We start from the raw sequence: 9,541 nt of genomic DNA, 5'->3' as shown, positions 1-9,541 counted from the left end.
CCCCCCCCAAAACCCCAGTACATAGTTGTGTATAGTTGCAAATTCTTCTAGTTCTTGTATGTGAGCCACCACCACAGCATGGCTACTGACAGATTGGTGTGTGGTTCCACCCCTGGGAAGTGAACCCTGGCTGCGGAAGTGGAGTGCACTGAACTCTAACCACTAAGCCGTCAGGGCTGACTCAATCTTTTTCTTTTTTTTTTTTTTTATGAAAGACCACGAATTTTTGTGTCATCCTTGCACAGGGGCCATGCTAATCTTCTCTGTATTGTTCCAATTTTACTATATGTGCTGCTGAAGCAAGCACTATTAATATTTTTATTACGTTGAGGTATAATTGACATACAACATTATATTAGTTCCAGGTGTACAACATAATGATTAGATATTTGTATGTATTGCAAAATGATCACCACAATAAGCTTAGTTAACATCCATCGTCATACACAGTTACAGAACTTTTTCTTGTGATGTGAACTTTTTGTGTGTGTGTGTGAGGAAGATTTAGCCCTGAGCTAACATCCGTTGCCAATCCTCCTCTTTTTGCTGAGGAAGATTGGCCCTGGGCCAACATCTGTGCCCATCTTCCTCTACTTTATATGGGACACCGCCACAGCATCGCTTGACAAGTGGTGCGTTGGTGCACGCCCGGGATTCAAACCTGCGAACTGGGGGCTGCCAAAGCAGAGCGTGTGCACTTAACTGCTACTCCACCGGGCTGGCTCCACTTCTGATGTAAAATTTTAAGATTTACATTCTTAGCAACTTTTAAGTATGTAATAAAGTATTATTAACTATGGTCACCATGCTGTACATTACATCCACAGGACTTATTTATTTTATAACTGCAAGTTCCATTATTAATCTTTGAAGGAAACAGAGAAATTAATTGTGATGTTGTCCCTACCTTGGAGAGAAGGAACTTTCATTAACCCCTTCCCCCTTCCTGCCTTTGGTGTTCTCTCAGACCTCCCTCATGCTGCCAGCCTCCTGTGCTCTCTCTCTGCCCTCTCCCCTCCGTGCCCCTTACTTGCCCACTGCACCTACCTAGAGCCCCTGACTACCTCTGGCTCCCTCTGGCTAGGTGCAGCCTCAGTACCCAACTTTTTGTCAAGAACTGTGAAGGTTCCCAGATTTTACCAATTTTCAAACAAATAAGGTAGCCTGCCAAGTTTCATGGATACCTGCAGAACACACAAGACTCCTGGGTCAGAGACAAAGGGCTTTATTAATCACAGGACAGTGGGCAGCATGACCTTTGTATTTACATTGGTTCCCCTTGACCCCACATCCCATGATCGTGATCAGAGCAACCCAGTGGATGCTGTGCACACAGTGGCTTGTGCCACAGCTGAGAAACTTGAGCTCAGGAATCTTCAATCCTACAAGGGACTGGGAGCAAAACTGCCTGAACTTTGCCGTGGAGAGAGATTTTATCTTTATTGTCCTGGACCGCAAACAGACATGCTCTGGAGGGACATATTATATTTACTACCCTGGGCAGTAAACAAATCAGTTGTAAGGGAGACATTATCTTTATTATCTAGGACAGTAAGGAAACTTACTGTGAAGGAGATACTATCTTAAAAGGCTGCCTGATATACAAACATCCTTGAAAAGACAGTCCAGGAAAGAAAAAGTTTTAATGCTGAGAAGACACACAGAAACGTGCAAGACCCATGGAGAATTGTCTCTCAATGCTGTTCAACATGAGCTTTCTACCTCTGTCTGCAGGACAACCGCATCACTCCATCGTTAGACACTGTCTACCATACCCTGGGTCCCCACTGCCTAACCAGGGTTCTAGGTCCAGTTCCCCAGCGTGTTGGGCACAGTATTGGCATTTGTTCTGGCCTATGTGAGTGCGGACCCTTGAGTCCTGTCTCCCCACACTGGGTGCTTTTGGTGGCACACTGCCAAACTGGGAATGAGGGCAAGGCTCAGGATCCTGAGGGTGTGTGTGGCTGGGGATCAGAAGTCTTGGGTTTGAGAGGGGAAGTAGCTCAGATTCCTGGGGTCTGAAGGAGTAAGAGGTTGAATGTGAAGGTCCTGGGTGAGGAGGGCTGTGGGTTCCAAACTCTTAGGTCCCTGAGGGATGAGGGAGGGAGACTGGTAAGGTCCCATTTCCTGAGACACTCATGTGGGAATGGCCTATGGGGGGGTCTAAAAATGCTGTATCCTGAGGAACGAAGGGCTGGAATGTGGGGGCTGAGTTCCAGGTATGTGTGGCTTGAGATTCTTTGGTCCCCAAGGGGCAGGGACTGGAATCATTGGCTCCAGGGTCTGCGGTGAAGGTAATGGGATCTCCAGATTCCCGAAGGGTTGGAGGAACAGTGGTTGCCCACTCTTTGATCTTTCCATTTACTTCTCACTCTATTTACAAGCAATCACCTGTACACTCAGCTCCAGGCGGGTGTGTTTGGGTTAGCACAACCTGCGCATGCGAGGTGGCCCAGCACTCTTGTGGGCTGTATCAAGCATCCTCCAGCAGCCACACTATGAGGGTGCAGCTGCCGCAGTGATGTCATGATGCTGTGACTAGCCCTGTTTGCCTGTCCTCATCTCTAGTCACATGGTGCTGCTCACATCTGCCCCTTTGTGAGTGCAGCCTGCATAATGTTTGCCTGAAACTTGGGCTCAGACAAGAAGCAAGGGACCCCCAGGGAGCAAAGAGTTGCAAGGTGCTTGAGAATGGCCAGGTGTCAGCCATCCATGAAATCTCAAGGGCTTCTGGATGGAGTGGTCATGGCCCGAACTTATGGGCCCACTCTAGGTCCACTCCTCCCCAGTGAGTCTCCCAGATACATTGAATTGTGCCAACATCAGCATTATCTCTGCCACATCTTGTAACAAAGACTACCCAGGGCACCTGATGGACAGCGTGGTGTGTGCAGGCATGAAGGGTGGAGGCATGACAGCTGTGAAGTCAGAGCCAAGGGGGACCCAGTGGGTGGGGGGAGAGGGAAGTGGGCAGGTTTAAGAGTTGGGAGCAGTTGGATTTGATTTCCTTTGGCCATAGAAAATGGGGGTGTAGGTTTGGGGGTGGAGTATGAAGACCAGTTAGAATGGAGGGTGCGGTTGGAGTTGGGTTAGAGATGGGGATAGGATTGTGCTTAGGTTGGGTTTGGGACTGACAATCTGGGGGTGGTTTAGGATGGCATGGGTTGGGATTGGGATTGGGTATGGGTTTGGTTTGCTGTTGAATGGGAAATATGTGGAGGTTGAATTGGGATGGGGGTAGGTTTGGTTTGGTATGTGAAAGACATGGAGATAGGCGTTGGGCTGTGTTGAATGTGACGATGGGCATGGGTTTGGTTTGATTTTAAATGGGGGAAGATGTGGGGGTGGGTTAGGTTAGGTTAAGCTGGGTTGGGTTGCAGTTGTGTGGGGTAGAGTTGGCTTGGATTATGCTAAATAGGGTTGAGTCGAGTTGGTTTGGGGTTATATGTGATATGGTTGGATTGGGTTGGGTTGAGCTGGTTTCGGTGTGGTTGGGTAAAGTTTTGGTTGGGGTTGTGGGGGGGGATTAGGATGGGCTTGGGGACTCTGGGTCTAGGAGGCTCTCACTCAAGCTGAGGCAAACTTCCCTTCACAGGATCCTTCCAGGGAACCCTTGATCTATGTGTGGAGGAGGTCAGGCCACTGGCTGAACATATCCCTCTATCCAGTCCTTATGGTCTTAAATTGTGTTTATCTGAGTCCACTTCTGTCCCCCTCACTAGATTAGGAGTTTCTCTGGTTCCTCACCTAAGAAAGGAAGAAGATTTTATCAGGTTCTCAAGACACAGCTGGGACTGGATCCTTGTTAGCTGCTCTGGTTTTACTGAATAGCTGAAACAACCAACTTGTTAGAAACCTGGGCAATCTTATAGCGTTAATAGTGGAGGCTACAGGGCTCTCATTCCTGATTCACTTCTGAGACCTTGGAAGGTGATTTCTTAGTCTTGAGTTGCATGAACCTGGTTCCTGAGATCTAAATATTTTATTGGAGAGGGGACATTGGATTTTGAGTGAGGATGCCCTTGACTTGAGAGCGCAGGTCAACAGGCATCATTCCTGGGGCATCGAGTGCACAGATCCGGAGCATGAGGAGTGGGGATCATTGAAATCTCACATTGTTTGAAGGACGTTGGATTTTGAAATGCTAGAGAACTAGTTCTGGGAGGCTCCTGGGTTTTCATATTTATGGGTTAGGGGGTGGTAGGTATGTGGGTCTGTGGGACCATAAGATTTTATTTTGAGAGGAACCATAGACCTGGGGAAGTCGACTCTGGGTGCAGAAGTGCAAGACTCAGGGAGGTCAACTGCAAGGCTTCTGAGAGGTTGGGGTGCTGGCCTCAGCTCAGAGTGCTGCAGGAGTCAGGGAGACTTGCAGCCCCACGACGCTAGTATTTCAGGGTACACCGGGTCTTGGAGGGGCAAAGGACTTACTCGGGGTTTAGGCATTTGAGGCTCTGCATTGAGGGTCAGTGATTGTCCCACCCTTTTTCCTGTTCACCCCGGGCCTCTCCTCTCTGGCTTTTTCCCCTAGATCAAGGCTCCATGAGCCTCAGACCCTACCCCATCTGGCCTCATCCCCTGGGAATGCATCCAGGTGATCTAGCACCAGCAAAACAACAGGTACTGGCTCTCCCTCTCCTTCCACGGCTGTGGGGTTGGGAGGGGTTGTCCAGCCTCCGGCAGCAGGGGCAGAACCTCGGCCAGCATCTGGGTGCCAGCAGGGCAGGGGTGGGGGAGGGAGGGTTGAGAGCTTTTAAAGCTTCCTCAGGGAGGCTTCCCAGTTCCTAGCTCACCACCTGCGTGCCCCAGAACACCTCTGTCACCATGTGGTCCTGGTTCTGTGCTTCATTCTGTCCCTGGTGGGGACTGGTAAGACAGAGTGGTTGGGGGATGCACGAGGGGAAGGGGGCTTTGACTCTCATGCTGCCCTCATCCCCCATAAGTCTTTCCCCTCCCACCCAGCACCCCACATGCGTCCCTCCAGCTCACAGTGCGCCCCTGGCCAGGGTACCAGGCTCTTTCCTGCCTCTCCCACCCCCGCCCTAAAATCCTATCCCAGCCCCTCCTCCTTGTCACCTTCCCCACAATCTTGATTCCCACACTAGTCCCAGCTTCCTCCAAGCAACCCCCAGAACTTTCTACTCTTCTCCACCTAATGCTCTGCTCCCAGTCCCTTTACCAAAGGGGCAGATCCTGGACCCTGTCTGTGTCTCTCTATGGGGCTCAAAATCTTCTAGGATCTCCCTTAATGCCATTGGTTCCTTGGACCCTGATCACTGGTCTCACTCCTGAGCCCCTAAATCCCATCTCATCCTACTGATCTTCTCATCCCACTGTGAGCTCTCAACCGTCTCCCTAGACCTTGACTTCTGCCCCCAATCCTGTTCCTAGGAACCCAAATTCCATCAGATACTCTGCTTCTTCCCAGACAACCTGTCTGGCCTGAGACAACAAATGGGTCCCTCAAACTGGCATTGGGGTTCTGAAAATTTCTCCTCCTCCCTAACTCTTGGCCTCAGACCCTCCATTCGATGGGAGCCATTTCCCAGAAAAAACATGCAGAACCCCCAACCACAACTGCCAGCTCCCCCAGAACCAATTCCCCAAATCTGCATCCTTTTCAGAACCTCAAAAGCCCAACCCAGGCCCTACACATTTCCTCAGCCTGGGGTCCCTAAGCCCTCCAATGCTTCCTCTCCCAGCAATGAATTCTCTCCTAAGGGGCTCTTACCCGTGGTTTGCAGAACCCCTTATCCTCATAGAACCCACACCTTCACCACAGCCTCCTGTCCCCCAACCCAAGGCCCCAAATCACCCAACCCCCACACTCGATGCTGCTCCAGACGCCATCTTGCTGTCCCCACCCTGGTCCCTGGGTTGGCTCTGCTCTCAGCATCAAATCTCCCCACCCAGGACCAGCCACCAACCCACAATCCCAGGGATGGTTCCAGAATTCCAGGTCTTTCCCAATACCCATTGCCCATGTCCTCCGACCCCCTAGCCTAGTCCTCTGCCCCTATATCCCTCCAGCGCCACAGCACACTACCCTCTGCTAGCGCAGTCCCCTAGCCTCTCCTGACAGTCTCTATCCTCACCCCTGACCCAGCACCCCTTTCACAGGTGTCACACCCCTCCAGTCCAAGATCGTAGGAGGCTGGAGGTGTGAGAAGCATTCCAAACCCTGCCATGCATTCTGTACCACCACAGCCAGCTATAGTGCGGGGGTGCCCTGGTGCACCTCCAGTGGGTGCTCACAGCCGCTTACTTCAAGAGTGAGTGAGTAGGGGCAGAGGGTCTGAGGTGGGGGGCGGCGTCTGTGCTCCTACAGGAATGGTCAGCCAGGGCCATTGCCCTGGGATCACCTCAGGGGAGGCTGGGGGCTGAGGGAGAGAAGGATGGGACTGGTCCAGGTCCCATGGAGAGAGGCAGGGCTGGGACTGGACAACCCCAGGCAAACTCTCCCATGGCTGCTTGGTCTCCCTCTGTGTCTCCCTGTGTAACTGTCTCTGTCTTCTTGTGTCTCCCTCTGTCCCATTTCTCTGTGTCCCCCAGTGTAACTGGCTCTGTTGTGTGTCTCCTTGTGTGACTATGATTTGTCTCTGTCTCCCTCTCTTCTGTCTCCATGTCTCCATGTCTCTCCCTGTCTCTGTCCATCTCTGGGTCTCTCAGCTGTCACTCCTGTCTCTGTAGGTCTCACCCTCCATCTCTCTGCCCCCTCTATGTCTCTGGTCTCTGCCTCACTCCCTCTCCCCCATCACCACTGAGCACAGTCACCCCCAGGATGGGACTGTGGGGGACCCCCAGAGAAAAGGAAGGGATCATCCTCAATGTGTGCGTATGGTGTGTGTGTCGGGGGGGGGGTCTTCTCAGGCTGCCCAGCCCCTCACTCCAGGACAACCGTCCATCCAGGGGGACACAGGGAAGGGCTGGTTTCAGCTGGCGCTGGTGGGGGCAGTGGAGGAAGGAGGAGGAGGAGGAGAAGGGAGAGAGGTGCTGGGTGGGAGGGGCCCGCCGGCCTTGGGGAACCGGCCCCACAGCCCCAGCTGCAGCTGAGCTGGTCTCAGGCCCCCTCCTCCCTCCTGCCCCACCCCCCGCCCTGCCTCCCTCTCCCCCTCACACTCTGTCTCCCCCTCGCCTCCTCTCCTCTGTTTCTCCTTCCCTCTTTTTACTTCCTCTGTCTCTGCTCATTTTGTCTCTTTCTGCTTCTCCCGCCTCTTCTGTCTTTTCTCTCCTGCTTCTTCCCTGTGAGGAGTTCTTGCCGTCTGTTCTCCTCCTCCTCCTGTCTCCTTCGTGCTCTCTCTAGCTCACTGTTCTCTCTGCCTTCCTCACTCCCTGTGTTTTTTAAGGTTTCTCTTTTTCACTGCATTTCTCTTTGTCTGTGGATCTGCCTTTCACGCTGTCACATTCTTTTTTTCCTCACTGTCTCTATTTCTCCATGACTCTAAATCTTTCCTTCTCTCTCTCTCTCTCTTTGTTTTTTTTTCATTATTTCTCTTTCTTGTTTTTGTCCCTCCCCCAGGCTCCTCTGCCCCATCTCCCTTCCCCCCTCCTCTCTCCTCCTCATTCCCTCTGTTGGGAGGGAGACTCTCCCTCTACCCTTTCCCTTAAGGTTCTTATGGCTGGCCAAATAATTAACAAGACAGGTTAGCAAGAGAAAATAATACCAAGTTTAATAACATATATACATGGGAGAAAGCAGGGACACTGCGTTTCTCAACACAATAGCAGAAATTCTCGTCTTAAATACCATGTTCAGCCAATGACAAAGGAGGATGTTGGGGGTGGGGGGAGTCAGTTACAGATTACCACTAAAGCACAGTAAACAAGAGTAAGGTTATTATGCAGATTTAAGGCCTCACCTTCCACATTGATAAGTTTCTAGAAATGAGGTCGAGGTCATCCCCCCTCTTCCCAATACTGAGAGGAAGATATCTTTACAAATGGAGATTTCCCTTATAAATGTAAATGTCTGTCTGGCAACTCCTCGCAGGGCCATCCAGAGAATGTGGCCAGAGAGACAGAACTTCCGATAAGATGGGCTTGTTGGTGCCTTTCCTATTGTAACATCTATTTTACATTATCATTACAGCCATCATGATAGAAGATCTGTTCCAGGAGGGAGCCACCATGTCAAATTCTTTAGGCAGTTAGTGGGGGAGGTCAAATGTCCCTCAGAGAAAACCATCAAGGTAAAGAGATATATTTCAGGATGGCCAAATCTTGATCTCCCACACCTCCATGCCTCTCTCTCTCCCACAATTACCAGGTCTGGCTGGGTCGCCACAACCTGTTTGATGATGAAGACACAGTCCAGTTCCTCCAGGTCAGTGACAGCTTCCCACATCCAGGCTACGACCTGAGCCTCTTAAAGACTCACCCTCAGATCAGATGATGACAGCAGGCACGACCTCATGCTGCTCCACCTGGCTCGGTCCGCCCAGATAACAGACACTGTGAAGGTCCTGGCCCTGCCCACTGAGGAACCGTCCTGGGGAGCACCCGCTCTGCCTCTGGCTGGGGCAGCATCGAACCAGATAAGTGTATGTCGGGGGCCAGACCAGGCAGCCTGGAGCCCAGGCCCCTGGGTGTAAGGGAGGAGGGCTGGGACCTGCATTCCAGGATCTGAGGGAGGAGGGCTGAAGACATGTGGGTTTGGCCACAGCGCTTTATCTCCTGGGCCCATAGTCATGTATGCATATGATCTCCAGCGTGTGGACCTGTCCAGTGACCTGTGTGACACAGCCTACACTGAAAAAGTGACAGAGTCATGTTATGTGTTGGGCTCTTGAAGGGCAGCAAAGACACCTGTGTGGTAGGCCAGCCTTTCACCTGAAGGCCTTGAGGGGAAGGAAGGGAGGTGACCATGATTCTGGGCTGGAATACGAGAGCTAACCAGGCATCTGTCCCACTGCTTCCCAGCTGTAACCCCCGTCCCACCAGTGCCTCAGCTCTCTCCCTGGTGCCCCCTTCCCCTTCCCCTTCCCAAATTCCCATCCAGGCACCACCTGCATCTCACTCCCCCACATCACCCTTCACCCCTTCCTCCATGCAACATGTGTTCCTGAGCATCTGTGTGCCCAGCACTGTCCTAGCTCCTGGGAGGACAGCAGTGACCAGACAGAGAACAGTCCCCTCAGTGGAGCTCTCATTCTGGGGAGGAGAGACAGACAGAAACAGTGGACATGACACAGAAGTGAGGGTGCGTGTCAGGAGGTGATGGGGCTGTGGGGGCAGGAGGAGAGAGAGCAGAGCCAGGGAGGTATCGGCTGTGACCGGGGAGGAGACCTCCTGCAGAAGGTGAGCAGACACCTGCGGCAGGTGAGGGGGAACCGTGTGCAGCAGGGGAAGGGCAGAGGGAACAGCAAGTCAGAAGCCCCGAGGGATGTGGGCCTGGTGTGTGAAGACCCGCGAGATGAGTGTGGACCGAGCCCAGTGAGCAGGGGAGAGGGGGAGGTGACAGCAGAGGGAAGAGAGGGGCCTGTCCTGCGGGGCCTCCCCTGGGGCCACGGGGGTGGGGGGGACTTTGCTCTTCCTCTGAGTG

At 52.4% G+C, this 9,541-nt stretch overlaps 1 non-coding gene and 1 pseudogene across 1 annotated transcript; one reads left to right on the top strand and one right to left on the bottom strand.

The window, feature by feature from the left end:
- Positions 1-200: 200 nt before the first annotated feature.
- On the bottom strand, positions 201-307 carry LOC147912810 (U6 spliceosomal RNA). The gene has a single exon (XR_015549668.1). It is a non-coding gene; the product is annotated as a U6 spliceosomal RNA (small nuclear RNA).
- Positions 308-2,572: 2,265 nt separating this feature from the next.
- On the top strand, positions 2,573-9,481 carry LOC147912809 (kallikrein-1-like; annotated as a pseudogene).
- Positions 9,482-9,541: the final 60 nt, after the last annotated feature.

This window comes from Ceratotherium simum, chromosome 33 (genome assembly GCF_057802395.1).
Source record: "Ceratotherium simum simum isolate JZ-2026a chromosome 33, ASM5780239v1, whole genome shotgun sequence".
NCBI classification, from domain to species: domain Eukaryota; kingdom Metazoa; phylum Chordata; class Mammalia; order Perissodactyla; family Rhinocerotidae; genus Ceratotherium; species Ceratotherium simum.
This window is presented reverse-complemented; position numbering and strand designations above follow the sequence as displayed.